We start from the raw sequence: 14,701 nt of genomic DNA, 5'->3' as shown, positions 1-14,701 counted from the left end.
TGGCTAACTGATTTCTAAACACTTTTTGAGCAGACTTTTTTTTTGTAACTCCATGGGACTGCAGATTTGAGGCACCTTGTAAATGCCCATCAATTGACTAATGATAGCTCCATAGATGCTCAGTAGTTTGAAACACAGGGATGTTAAACTTTTAGTAATTCAGAGAAAAGGCTTAAGCCTTGAAACTGCAAATCACTAGCAGTAAGGCCGTGACAAAAAATGGCTATTTATTTAACCTTTTGGAACCTCAGGTCCATCATTTGTAACTTCTTACGAGAATTAAATGTTTGGGAAAGTGCCTAATACCAATCCTAGACCATAGTTTATCTCCAATTAATGTTACTTTCTTTTCAAATACATGTCTACTTTCAGTCTATTTACAAGAAATACCCTGATGAGAGTTGAAAAATAGTTACATCATCACATCTGTACTTACTATAATAAGCTCACAAATACATAGGAAAAAATAAAAGATATGCTTTATATTTATATGGTGATTTAATTCCAATTTGTTTTGATCCATCCTCTAATTTTGTTCATCATGCTGTGCGTTCATCTTCGTACTCCATACTCTAATCACAGTGGACTTTCCAAAAGGCAAATTTAGCTTCCCAGTGCTTTCAGGATAAAGACAAAGCTCCTTATAATATGGCTTCCACAGGTTGTATTAGCCTGGTTCCTACCTACCGACCTAGCACCATGGTCCTTCACTATCTTCTGTAGCCACACGAGCTTCTGTTCCCACCCCTGCATTCTCCCGATGCTCCCTCCCACTGCACAGCCCTTACAGAGAACTGTCCTCTCTGCCCTTCCCATACCTGTTTGCCCAAATACCTCCCAATCCCAGATGACAGATCACTTACCCCAAAACACCACCCCTCAACACTTCTTTATAATTGCTTAAAATCCACAATGTCAAGGGCTCCTGCTGCCATGTTCCTGGGTGAGATTAACTGATTAGCAACTATCTCCCTCAGGACGGTTTAGTTCCATGAGGAATGGAACAGTGTCTGGTTTTGTTCACCATTTTATCCCCAGCACCTACTGAACAGTATTTATGGAATATTTGTTGGATAAATACAAGTCTGAGTGTAGCTAAGGCATATATTATGTCCAGAGAGGAGCAGCAGAATGGAGTGGTTACAAGCACAAACTTTGGAGCTAGACTGCCTGTGTTTGAATCCTGGACCTTGATTTACTAGTTATGTGACTTCAGGCACGTAAATCAACTTCACCTGTGAAATAATACTAGTGTCTACATCATAGGGTTGCTGTGAGGGATGTATGAGTTTATATGAAAAGTTCCTGAAATAATGCCTGACATGTAGTAAGGTTTTCTGTTTTGTTTTGTTTTCTCACAAGATCAACTGTTTATTGATTTTTTTCTAAAATACTATACATTTAAAGAAACTCCTAAACTGAAAAGACTTGACAATTTTTGGTACATCTGTAGCAAAGGAATAAGGATTTCTGCTGGTAAGTTTTCATGACAAGCAGACACACATCCATTTTCCAAGCAAGACATGAATCTCGCTGGAAACATTGAATAAAATGCATAGCTTGTGATAGCGGCAGCCATTTCTCCAATGTCTGAGTTACACAAAATAAAGGCTTTCCCTCCCTCCCCTGCCCAGTGATTATAGTGTAGCTTCCTGCCCCTACAGTAGTCTGCTCCCTGATGACTAAGGATGCTCAGAAGAGACCCTTGTGCTACAGGGTGAGACTCAGCTTTTGTTTGCTCATGAGGAATAAATATATGTTTGTTAGAAAACTGAAACAAAGAGAAGTTTTAAAAAAATGATATAAAATTAAGCCTGCAGCTTCAATGACCTGTTGGGGATTTTAATGATCACTGAAACACATTGGCAGTCTCAAAAATATTCCTCATTTCCATTTTCATACCTTGCCATCTGGGATAACTATCAAGTTCTTATATTTCTCCCACAGACAGAACTTCCTTCTTTTAGTTCTGTCCCCTAATAATTGTAGTTTTTCAAACTTCAAAAAGCATAGTATAAAAAAAAAAAAAGCATAGTACAGCTTTTATTCTTTCCTCACCTCTTCCTACTCTGGCCAATAAGTCACCAAACCAACTCACTGTTATTTTCTAATAAATATGTATTGAAATGTCCTGCCCCTTTCAACGTAGTATTGACACTCTTACTTTAAATCCTTTAATATCTCACGTATGAACAAATGCAGAAACTTCACAAAATATTCTTCCTATCTTTAACCTCAGATCTTTCTAACACAATCTGCACATCATCATCATATTAATCTTTCTAAATTTAATGGTTTCAGTCTCCAGCTCACTGTCTACCAAACAAGGATTCAAACGCTTAAGCCTTGCAGCTATCAACTTAATCTGTCCATCTACAAAAAGTTCTCCCCGTATACTCTTCACATCAATCAAGTTGGTCTATTCACCATCCCTAGAATATCCTTACATGTTTCCAACTTCAATATTTGGTTCATTAACCACGAATTTACATTGTATTTGCTTTTTCTCCATGTTCATCTATTTGCGCCAGGTCTGGGCAATTCAAATTCTAGTGCTTCCATGGAAACTTCTCTAAGCACTCCGACAAACTGACTTTTTTTCTGAGCCCCTATAGAATCTACTGTCTATATCAGTAGATGTCCATGTACAATGATGTGTTTCAATTGCTTAAGAGTTAAGTCTCCAGATGTTTGTGAGTTAAAAAAAAAAAACAAAAAACTACTGATCTAACAGTTTAAAACTGAAAACGTTTTAAGGACTTATGGCAATTAAGGCAGCCCCCCCCGGCCCCTTATTCATTTGCTTATATTTTTTCTTGAGCAGAAATGAAAGGATTGGTGTGACAGGGAGCCCACAGCACCCATAACCCTTGGGCACCCATGGGGGTATACTGCACAGTATGTAGGAACCCATGATTTTCCTCAGTCTGACTCTTCCCCTGCCTTTTCAGCTGTAAAATAAAGCACGATCATCTACCCATTTCTTCATGTACAAAATCCTGGGCCAATCTCCCTAACCATTCTATCTAATTCATCACCAAATCCTGCCAAGCCTGCCAAGTGTACATCCCAAAACCACTTACTTGTTTCTAGTACTACTGCTACCATCCTAGGCTAAATTGTCATAATTTCTCACCTGACCTGGACAATAGCTTCCTAAGTGGGTCCTCAGTTCCATTTTCACCTTTCCTAATCCATTCTCCACACTGCTAATGCTATCTTTCCAAAAGACTTGATCATGTTCCTGTTCAATGGTATAATATTGTTCTTAAAATAGATGACAACAGGGCTTCCCTGGTGGCGCAGTGGTTGAGAGTCTGCCTGTCGATGCAGGGGACACGGGTTCGTGCCCCGGTCTGGGAAGATCCCACATGCCGCGGAGCGGCTGGGCCCGTGGGCCATGGCCGCTGAGTCTGAGTGTCTGGGGCCTGTGCTCCGCAATGGGAGAGGCCACAGCAGTGGGGGGCCCGCGTACCGCCAAAAAAAAAAAAAAAAAAAAAAAAAAAAAAATAGATGACAACATCCAACAAAACTTAGCACTGGTCTCACCTCTTGATGCTCTAGTATTACATTCTAGTATCCAGACACTCATTTTCCTTTAGTTCCTCAAAGTCATCCTGCACCTCCACATTTAAGGGTTTTCATATGTGCTATTTTCTGTATTTAAAACACTCAGTGTTCCCTCTCTACCTGGCTAATGCCCATTCCTACCTCAGAATTATAGAAAAATCTTTCTACAAGACTAAGTTAGGTCTTCCTCTTACTTACTCATGTACTTAGACTTTCCCATACTTAGTCATAACACAGCTGTAATTCACTATTGACTTCATTATTAGCTTAAAGTTATTCTCCCTTCCCTGCTACTCCACAAGTTACCTTGTCCTGCATATTTTAGGTGTCCAATAAATATTTATTGAATAATTGATAAAATGTCATCAATGTAATATATGTTATGGTGATAAAAGTTTGAGAACCATTGGTATATATCATTTATTGAGCACTTACCATTGATATCTGTATTTTTATATGTTCATATTTTATTTTCTTAACTAGACTGTAAGCCCTTTGAGAGGTGACAGTAATGCTTTAATCTTCTTCTTTTTAGTTATCAGCATCTTGAACACAGTTATCACTCAGTAAATATCTATTTGTTGAAAAATCTAGAACAGCATCTTTAAATGATACTTTATATAGGGTGGTTAGGAATGGCCTCAGCCAAGGGATGACATCTGAACAGAGATGTGAAGGGAGTGAGGAACAAGTCATACATGCATGTGAGGAAGGACTACCCTAAGAAGCTAGAAAAGCAAGTGCAAAGGCCCTGTGGTGGGTGGAACCTGCTTGTTGGGTTCAAAGAACAGCAAAGAAGCTAGTATGGCTGCAGCAAAGTGGGGTGAGGGGAAAGTCATAGGAAATTATATCAGATAGATAGCTGGGGAACAGAGCACATAGTGCTTATAGACTTAGAAAGATTTCAGACTTTTCCTGCAAGTGAGTCAAGGTGCCATTGAAGAATTTTGAGCTAGGAGTTGACATGATATGACTTAAGTTCTAAATTATCTGATGATTTAATCCATGTAAAAAACTTACTTACTGACCTAGAGTAAGTACTTAGTAAATGGTTGCTTTATTATCATATCACATGGTATTCATTTAGTCTGAGAAAAAAGATCAGACATTTACGTTTCAATCTTTAAACAATGCTTAAATATAGCAAATATGACAAATAGAATAAAATGTGGTGTTGCTCTTATTAAATTATTAACATAATAAATATAATTATATTATAACAATATAAATTATAATAATTTATAATATAATTGATACATGTACATTTATACATATGTAAATGTACATATGAATTGCTACAATATTTCTTATATGGAGCAGTGATGCTAGCAAGGCATTCTTTAGACAAGCAGCCTATACTGGCGTGTAATTAGACATGACTAGCAAAGTAATATAAACATCAAATACATACTAGACAGCTTCATGCATGATATGTAATGCATTTTCAAACTGCTAAGTGAAACAATAGAAGGTATTCATGTAGTCAGCCCCTAAAAGCTTAAGATACAGTTGAAAAGCTCTATATACTGTAAACTCAATTACCTCATCTAAAAAACATTATGCCATTAGCCTGTAATATACCAGTACCACATACTTTGGACCACACACACATCAATATGGTGAGCACTTATATTTTAAATCACCAAGCAATCCCTAGACATGTTTAAATTAAAAAGAAACTCTTTTCCCCTGATTTTCAGTCCCTTAAAAAAGGCTCTTGTTATAAAATCTGTGAATGTTCTTCATTAAGAAATGGCATGCACAATCATTATTGATTTGTTTAAATGACCAGAATTTCTCCAAAGCATTTAGTAACAGCTCATTTTAAAATGATTAATTTTCTATTTTCCATGTGGTGAGAGTGACTTTTCTTGACATAATATTCTATATCCACAGAGCTTCGAAACAGCAGTGACCACAATTAGTGCTATCAAATATCATGAAAACACTTCCCCAGTTACACTCCTTTTACAATCTTGTCTTGCCCATGTGCCTGCATGCAGTTAAATGCAGTATGTAAGCGTGTAAGGGGAAGAGATGATGTCATCATCGAAAAATTTGATCAGGTTTGCTTTTATGCTCAGGGGGCAATGTTCTGCTGGTGCTATGAAATCATGTAGATGAAAAATGTGTGTGTGTGTGTGTGTGTGTGTGTGTGTGTGTGTGTGTGAGCCTCCTTCTTCTAATCCAAAATTTGCTTTAATTTTTTTCACGTTTTCTGGAATTTCAATTCAATGTGTTTTATTTTTAGTCTTATGTTTCATATGTCTTTTTTTTTTTTTTTTGGCGGTACGTGGGTCTCTTACTGTTGTGGCCTCTCCCATTGCGGAGCACAGGCTCCGGACTCGCAGGCTCAGCGGCCATGGCTCACGGGCCCAGCCGCTCCGCGGCACGTGGGATCTTCCCGGACTGGGGCACGAACCCGTGTCCCCTGCATCGGCAGGCAGACTCTCAACCACTGCGCCACCAGGGAAGCCTTCATATGTCTTTAATGCAGCCAACATTTACACTACTAAACAATAGCTTACACTTTGAACTTTTGAAAGTTTTCAAAAACACTTTTGAAGGAGAGTCCTTTATCAGCAGGTCCACATAAACTTGTAGGCTCTGAAACTTTTCAAATTTCTAGATTAAATGCTGCCACCTGGCCTTTCTCCTTCTTCCCCCTCACTCTGGATTTTGGGGATTCTCAGCAGAGCATTAGAATAGGACTAGAAATACCCTCTCTCACATCTCTTAGCACAAAGAGCTCATCAGAAACAAACTCCAATGTGAAAAGAACATTAGAACTTGGGGAAAAAAATGACTTGCTTTTGCTCATGTTAAAAAGGTCAGCAGCTACTGGTCTACAACAAGTAAGAAAGAAGGTAAACATAATAATAATAAAATTTATTTTACTCTCTTGCAGTTTGAGGGAAATTCTGAAATAATTCTGATTCTTGTCATTTGCTTCTTTTATGTAAAAACCTGACTCAAACATGAGTGCTTGTCACAAAGGTTAATTCTATGCTTTGCACATGGTTATTTTCCATTTGGCTATACAAGGATCTATACACTTGTCCAAATAATTATAAGTATGTAAAGCCAAAATGTAGTTGAACTTCTAATTCCATCTACAGATAATTGAACAAACTTTACACTGTTTTTAGTAATTTTCCCAAAGAACCTCAGCCTGCCTTTCTAGACACTGGCTTTCTTCACCACCTACCAAAAGAATTATACAATAAGAGGAAGATTGACAATTCTTCTATGATTCATTGAGAACAATCAAATGAGAATAATTTAGATTCTGACTTTGTAGTAATAAAAAGTAAGATTAAACAACGTAATAATGTATGGGTACTAGACATGGTCAAATGAATGTACTGAAATCCACTTGAAAACCAGTGCAATAGGCCCATATAAGTGCACACTGGGCATTCTAGTGTGTGTACAGCCATTATTTTACAAAGCAGGTATTATTATTTTTAATTTGTATACCTTTTGATCTAGGAATTAGATGAGACATACTCAAAATAATGTTTTTAAAACGATGTGTATGAAAACTTTTCAGTATATATTACTACATGTTTTAAGTTCTATTCTAAATTTAGCCACATAATAAAATATTGCCTTTCTCTTTTTTAATCTGTGACTGCTTAAAATTCCTTTCTTCCAAATCATTTTGTATGCTTGATCTGAACATCTATGTACTACCACCTACATATATTCTCCCTGATAGAGAGTAAACTCCTTAAGTAGACTGTGTCTTTGTCACACCCATTCTCACCACCAACAGGTAGGCACATGAATATACAGAGAAAATAACATCACCTCCTGCTCCTAGCATATACTCATCCATCATCTAACAAATGTCAAAATGACATGTACAAGTAGGACTCAATTATTATGAAATATTTGTAGTTCATAATATTCTACATTCTTAAAGATTGATAAAATGATGAACTTGTTACCCTTTAATGACTTTTAAAATTTTCTTTTTGAGCTATCCACTGGTGAATAAAATAACACGTTTTTTTGAAAGCTAATAGCAGTATTTATTGCTCACGTTCCTAAACGCTGGAATTTTCTGATTCCCTCCTGCAGTTTTACAGAAACTGTACTTTTACCTTGGTCGTTAAATAATGTTTTGGTAGATGACTAATTAGGGGCTGAGAAGAAACAATAGTTCTTCTATTCTCATTTCACTCACCAACTATTTTATTGGGCAAAAGAGGCAGTTACTGGGAAAAAGATGTAGAAAAAGAAAAGAAAGAAACATGGTGATTCCATCTTTACGGCTCCTTCAGTAATTGAAAAACACAACCCTTAATTGCTGTAACAATACCTCATTTCAGGTCAGAGCTATCTCTTGAGAATCTATTCCATGAAAGGCCCTACAATTATTCTTCTTCCTAATTCTCAATGGTGAGCAAATCCATAAAACTACTGGTTATCACTCATCTCATCCTTATTTTACAGGAACTGTGGCAAACGTTACAAACAGGCCTTGAAAAGTAATCCCGAAACTAAATAAAACATTTGGATATTAATATGATCATTTCTATCATCATTTTTTTAACCTTTAGATAATGCTCTGAACTCAAGTAATAAATGTATCATGTGACTATCTAATAACATCTACAATTACCTAAATGACCGACCTCCTCCAGCATTCATTTACTAACTAGTTTAGACCTCCACGTTCTATTGCTTCAGCCAGTCTCTTGTCAGTACTTTTAATGTCCTCAGATCCTTGTTCTTCCCCTGCACCACTCTAAAATTCTCTAATCTGTTTTCTCCATTACTTAAAAAGTCAACATTGTTCCATATGATTTTGCACATCAAAGACTTCTGAGCTAAGCAAAACCAGCAGAGGGAGGAATTTTCAAGTCGATAAGAATAAAAGTCTTCAGGATTATAAATCGTTTCATAACAACATCTGGATCTACAAGTAAATGTCTGCATTGGTCCATTTATTCACTCATTCATTTATTTATTCATCCAAAACATGTCCACTGAGCACCTATATGCCAGCTATTATGATGGACTTATATGTGAATAGAACACAAACCATGTCCTCGAGGATCTTAGAGTCTAGTAAAGGAATAAAGAAAGAATAAGACAAGAAAACAACTAAATATAACAATAGGGTACAGGTGTTCTGACAGATGAGAGCCAATTTGTAGACCCTGAGCCCAGTGAATGAAAGGAGTGCTGATCTCAAGTCTTTATTGTAAAGCTTCCTTCTTATAAAAGAGACCTCAACTGTTTACTATGCATTAGGGAAAGGGAAATGCCTTGTGGGGATCAGGTGATAGATGGATATATGACCTAAGTCCACATTACACTATGACTATTGTGCCTTCCAGAATGTGTATTTGGCATGGATATTCTCAGCAACTGTCAGAATTTTTATTACCTGATACAGGGAATAAATTCATATTTGACAGAAGGACCAAATAAAATATCACAATTTTTAAAAAATCAGAGATTCACACTACTATCAATGACTCGAACATTGCAAAGAAAGTAATTTCCATATCTCCATTCGATTCAAGGCCATATATAAGACAGGTGGGATGCAAAGAACAGTGGGGAAATTATAATGAAGTAACAGTTTCAATCATAGTTGTTCCAGATGTGGTCTTTTCATTGAAGTATATGAACAAATATCCTGGTACTTGGCATGCATCTACTGATATGGAAGATGCAATTTTCTTAATCCTAATAAATAGAAAAATCCAGAAGCAGTTTACATACACTTGACAAAAATAACAGAACACTTACTATCCTGCATCTCAAGCTCCAGCTCTGTGACATAGCCTACAGGGACTATGGGGATTTCAACAACCCACAAAATACCAAACTCTTCTACTATATCATGATATTTTGCTGATTTGATATTGAAGAACAGGAATAGTAGGCAAACTAGATGAGTTCATAAAATACACGCATTCTAGTGGGTATAAGATAAACTCTATGAGAATCCAGGAAGGGGGCTTTGTCAACTAAGTAAAGTTTCTGGGGCCTGTAGTGGAGGCCATGTAGGAACACTGCCTTTTATGTAAAGGATATCTTGTAAGTGTTCCTAGCTTGCTATGGTTGTTTGATGGAGGTTGAATCCCTGTCTCGGGATACTAATGACCATGAAACTTGAACAGTTTACAATGAACTTAGCTCCAGATAATTAACTTGACCGTATTTTTAGTTGTGCCCAGCGACACTCTATCATGGAGTAGAAGTGTAACATATGGAATTAGTTCAATCAGTCCTGAAGATCCAGGTAAATTCCACAAGCACAGCATTCACTTCCTATCCTGCTCACTTTTCACACTACTTTTTTTTCTCAGCCTGCACATAGAGTCCATATCAAGTCCCCTATGACTAGCTGACAAAGGGTGAAAAAAAAGTCAAGAAGCTTTTTATATCATTCTACATTTTATGTATGTTATTCTATAAATGTTATTATTCTATAACATTTACTGCTATAGCGTTTAAGCCCCATTTGGGTATATCCCTGTAATATGGTATAAAACAAAAGAAACTGCCAATGATAAAAACATTAACCAAGACATTTCATTGTCTCTGAGCTAGAGAAGTCGGGACAAGAGAATTTAATTTTATAATGGGGAATAATTTATTTTAATATATTTAAAACTTGAAGATATTTATATTTATTTCTTTTAATTCCTAGGAATTGGACTTTATCACTAACTTTCCTATTTTTTTCATCTCTCCTCAATCCCAGGCCGAGAAATAACCCATCAAAAAAATCATTTATTTCCATATCATTCCACCCATATTCCCTCCCTCTCATCATGATTCACTCTGTTGGTTTAATCTTGGCAATACATTTGCATTTCAAAATCATGGATTTCTTAAGGAATATATGATTATTTTAGTTGCACAGCTAGATACAAACACCTGTAGATTAATCACAGCTGAGATTTTCTTTTGAAGAAAAACCTTTTACCACTTCTACCATACTTGTTCTGTCAGGAACACCAGCAGTACACACAAATTTCTGGATTTCTCTGAATTTAATCTTGGTAAGATGTTCTCTCAACAAAATGTGCTATTGATTTTTGAGGGGAAAAACTCTGATCTTTATGTCTTATTTAATTCCTGGATGGCACAACATCCTGAGGTATTGCTATCTCACAGCTCAGAGAACTAGGTTTTCTTGATGGGCAAACATACTATGGGCCTTCTATCTGACTAGGATGTTCTTTCCCACAAACAAGGGCTGGATTCTACATTTAGATGGTGAATGTTCAGTTCCTTCCTTAGAGCATAATGTAGCATTCTACTAAGTAACAGAACTTCCTTTTTTTTTTTTTCTTTTCCCTTCATGTACTTCAAACCTGATCTAACCACCCAGAGCTCTTTGAAGTCAAAGGAAACTCTGAACCCAGGGAAACTCTGATGTCTGGGGCAGAGACTCTTAAGATAAATGAGACAAACAGGAATGTTAGGAGAAAAAAAGAGGTTGAATCCTTTGAGTATTTTGCACCATGTTGATGCCCCAGTGGTTCAGAAAATCGTGTACACAAATCAGCAAGTCATGATTGGGAAAAAGAACAGAGTAATTATACAATAGCAAGTGAACTCTCTAGACCAGGATATGAAAGTTCATACAACAATGTAACAATTATTTTGTCTTGATTGGAGACGCCAAGTAACTAAGGGTCAAAAGGCATAAAACCTAACCTTGAACTTATCACTTGTTTTGGTTTTCTCATCCCAATAGGATATTGGAAAGATTAATAGTTTAGATTTTTGCCTTTAAAGTTCCTCAGCTCTGGGAATATTAACATTTATATTTATAATAAATTGATTGTATTATGGTACATATAAAGTAATCAAAATCAAACTACACATTAAATTGCTGTACCCTGGTCTCAAATACTTGTAACCCAACTATGGCGTAACTCTGTGAAATCTCTGCATTGCTTCCATGCAAAATGAGAAAGTGCACAGGCTAAGATTAACTACTTAAAGCTAAAAACATAGAGAGGCTATTTTTAAAATTGATCCATTGATGCTTGGAAAGAAAGAATCATAGGATATAATTTATTTTCATTCAGGGTATTTTATCAAGTCAGAATAGGCTATGAGTCATGCATTTATAAATAAAATATTAAATATGTAAACTGTCTAACATATTTATTAAATTTACTTGCAAATATTAATAGTGTTTAAATCACTCTTAACACAGACATACTTCACACATACCAGACATAACTTACTCGCTCTAAAGTATTTACACAGCTGTAAAATCCCCAAATTAACTATCAATCAGGAAAAGTAAAAATATTGCTATGAGAACAAGAATATGAGATTTAAGCAGCTGGAAAAGAATTACAAAGGACTTCCTATAACGTGACTTTAGATGAGATCAAGTTTGCCGTTGATTTTTTTTTTAAGTAATATTGTTTTAACATCTTTCTAAACATAACAGTTTCACTAATTCAGCAAAGTAATTGGCCAACTCATCTATCTTCACCACTATTGTCCCTAAATTTCAAAACGCCCAGGTGGAAAACACACACATAAGCAAACAATACTGTGATCTTAATATTGTAACCTCCAATTTGAAAGTCTCCTTTTTTTCCTAAAGGAAACAGTCAATGTAAACTCAACTACGTGGGTCTTAGAAAATCTATTCTGGCTTAAATTTAGATTTAATAATAACAAAATATTGTCGAATATCATATAACAGCTATTTCTGTTTATAGACAAAGGTGGACTGAAGACCATGACTCTTGAGAAAATTATATTTATGAACAATAATGGCCATGAAGGTATTAGCCATTTGGCTTTTCATGTTTTGAAAAATTTCTCATAAAATGCAAAAAGAAAAACTAGCTGTCTTTGCATTTTTCATAAAGTTAAGCACATGCTATTTTGATTTAAGCTGCACTGGAAGTAAGTTGTGAAATATATGAATTTTGCCAAGGACACAGAAGGCAATTTAGTCAAGAGTAATTGTGTCAACTTCTAACTCAGAGTAAATTTGATTTTTCGAGCATTGAAAGTTAGGTCATAGTGGGTTTTTTAAAACCTACACTTGTTTAATAATGATGGTTGAATTTTTATACTAAAACATTTATCACAGTCAAAATATTACTTGAGTTTTTTATTCCATTAAACAAATGGCTTAGGGTCAATAAATGAAAGGAAAATTTCTTTTGTTTCTTTTTATGTTTTACAGTTTTATTATAAAACTAATATAATTTGAAATAAATGTTTCAAAGGAAACAGCTAGCAAACTCCTGACTCATACCTATCCTCAATATTACATATTACTATGGAGGTTTGGGGCAAAGGTATCAATACATATATTTGCATATAGTAGCTATCACATTAACTATAAACTTTTACAAGGTACTTATTTTTTTCTTCTAGTTTCCTCTAGTTAATCTAAAATTCTCATCAGGATCTCTTAACTCAAATGCATGAGAGGTAATATTTACTAATAGTCTTTTTTGTGTAATGCTCTTTGGCAGGCATAGATGCATAATTATTAATCCTATTTTAAAGATAAGAAAACTAAGGCCCAGACACATCCACTCAATAGATAATAAAACTAGAACCCAAGCAAAATGTGTTCAACATCAAAGCCTTTATGCAATAGACTAGTGCTTTGTGGGCTGTCTTACACTTGACAGTCTTATAATTCTCTTCAGGGATCTTAACTTCTGTTTTAAAAAGCAAAAGTTGACAAAATAAACAAAATCAGAAAACTGTGCCTTAGTAGAGTTGTTTATTCTTTGTTACTAGGAAGGATTCAAGATCTTAATATGGAGGCAATGAGCTCTCTTTCCTCAACAATAAATAATACAAACAGAGGTTGCAGGACCTATACAAGCATTATTAAGATAATGCTTTCAAAAATCTGGGCACAACCCTTTTTTTCCCCTCTGTTAATTATTTTAGAGTGAATTTTCTATGCAAATTGTCCTCCTACTATGCATTATGTTTTCTCATTAGTGAACTGAAGTAAAAGCCAGTTACATTACAATGGAGGACACAGCAGAAGAAAAATCAGTTTCCTAACAGTCCTAACATTGTCTGCATTTTCATAAGTGATCTCTTCGTGTCTAAGCTACGCATAGTGAACCAAAGTGAGAGAGCATTAGACTTGGAAAGAGGACGTCTACGTCAAGTTCTTGCTCTGTCACTTACTAGCTGCGTGATCGTTCATAAATCATTTAGTCTGCATCTAAATGCAGGAAAAAAAAAAAAGAACTCAATGGTTCCCAAACTTTGCTGCACATCAGATTCACCTGCAGAGCTTTTTAGACATCCCAATCCCCAGGTCCTTCTCCATGGGGATTAAATCAGAATGTTCAGGTAAAGGAGCCAGGCCTCATAGTTTTTAAAGATCTTCAGGTGCTTCCTCTGCACAGCAAGGTTTGGGAGCCAATGAGTTAATTAACATTTTCACAGAGCTTCTTTTATTTTTTAAATTAAAAAAAATTTTTTAAACATCTCTATTGGAGTATAATTGCTTTACAATGGTGTGTTAGTTTCTGCTTTATAACAAAGTGAATCAGCTATATGCATACATATATCCCCATATCCCCTCCCTCTTGTGTCTCCCTTCCACCCTCCCTATCCCACCCCTTTAGGTGGTCACAAAGCACCGAGCTGATCTCCCTGTGCTATGCGGCTGCTTCCCACTGGCTATCTATTTTACATTTGGTAGCGTATATATGTCCATGCCACTCTCTCACTTTGTCCCAGTTTACCCTTCCCCCTCCCCGTGTCCTCAAGTCCATTCTCTATGTCTGCGTCATTATTCCTGCCCTGCTTTTAAGATGGAAAAAAAAATGAAGAGGCTTTGTATGTTATGTAATACTTTACAGAGCAATATAAAATATTATCCCCAAACTACAGCGCTATAAAAAGAAACCCATTGTTTCAGGGAGCTTTATCTTTTGTTTAGATTTTAGTTCAGTAATCATAAAGAAATTTGACATAAATAATAAGTTTTACTTTTTTGCCAGAGTTGCAGAAAGCTTAACAGCTTTTCCTTTTACTTTTAAGCTGTCTTCAACAATATTTTAACCTCATTTTTTCTTACCTCTTTTTCTTCTGTCTAAAATTAAGGAAAGTAAAAAAAAATAAAATTAAGAAAAGTGCC

General features: G+C 35.7%; 1 protein-coding gene across 8 annotated transcripts in view; it reads right to left on the bottom strand.

Annotated features, from left to right (window-relative positions):
- GAS2 (growth arrest specific 2) overlaps positions 1 to 14,701 on the bottom strand; it is a 155,029-nt gene that overhangs the window by 85,839 nt on the left and 54,489 nt on the right. The gene's annotated exons all lie outside the window — the stretch shown is intronic.

Source organism: Neophocaena asiaeorientalis, unplaced genomic scaffold (genome assembly GCF_003031525.2).
Source record: "Neophocaena asiaeorientalis asiaeorientalis breed wild unplaced genomic scaffold, Neophocaena_asiaeorientalis_V1.1 scaffold230, whole genome shotgun sequence".
NCBI lineage: Eukaryota > Metazoa > Chordata > Mammalia > Artiodactyla > Phocoenidae > Neophocaena > Neophocaena asiaeorientalis.
The sequence above is the reverse complement of the archived record's forward strand: the minus strand, read 5'-3'. Positions and strand labels throughout refer to the sequence as shown.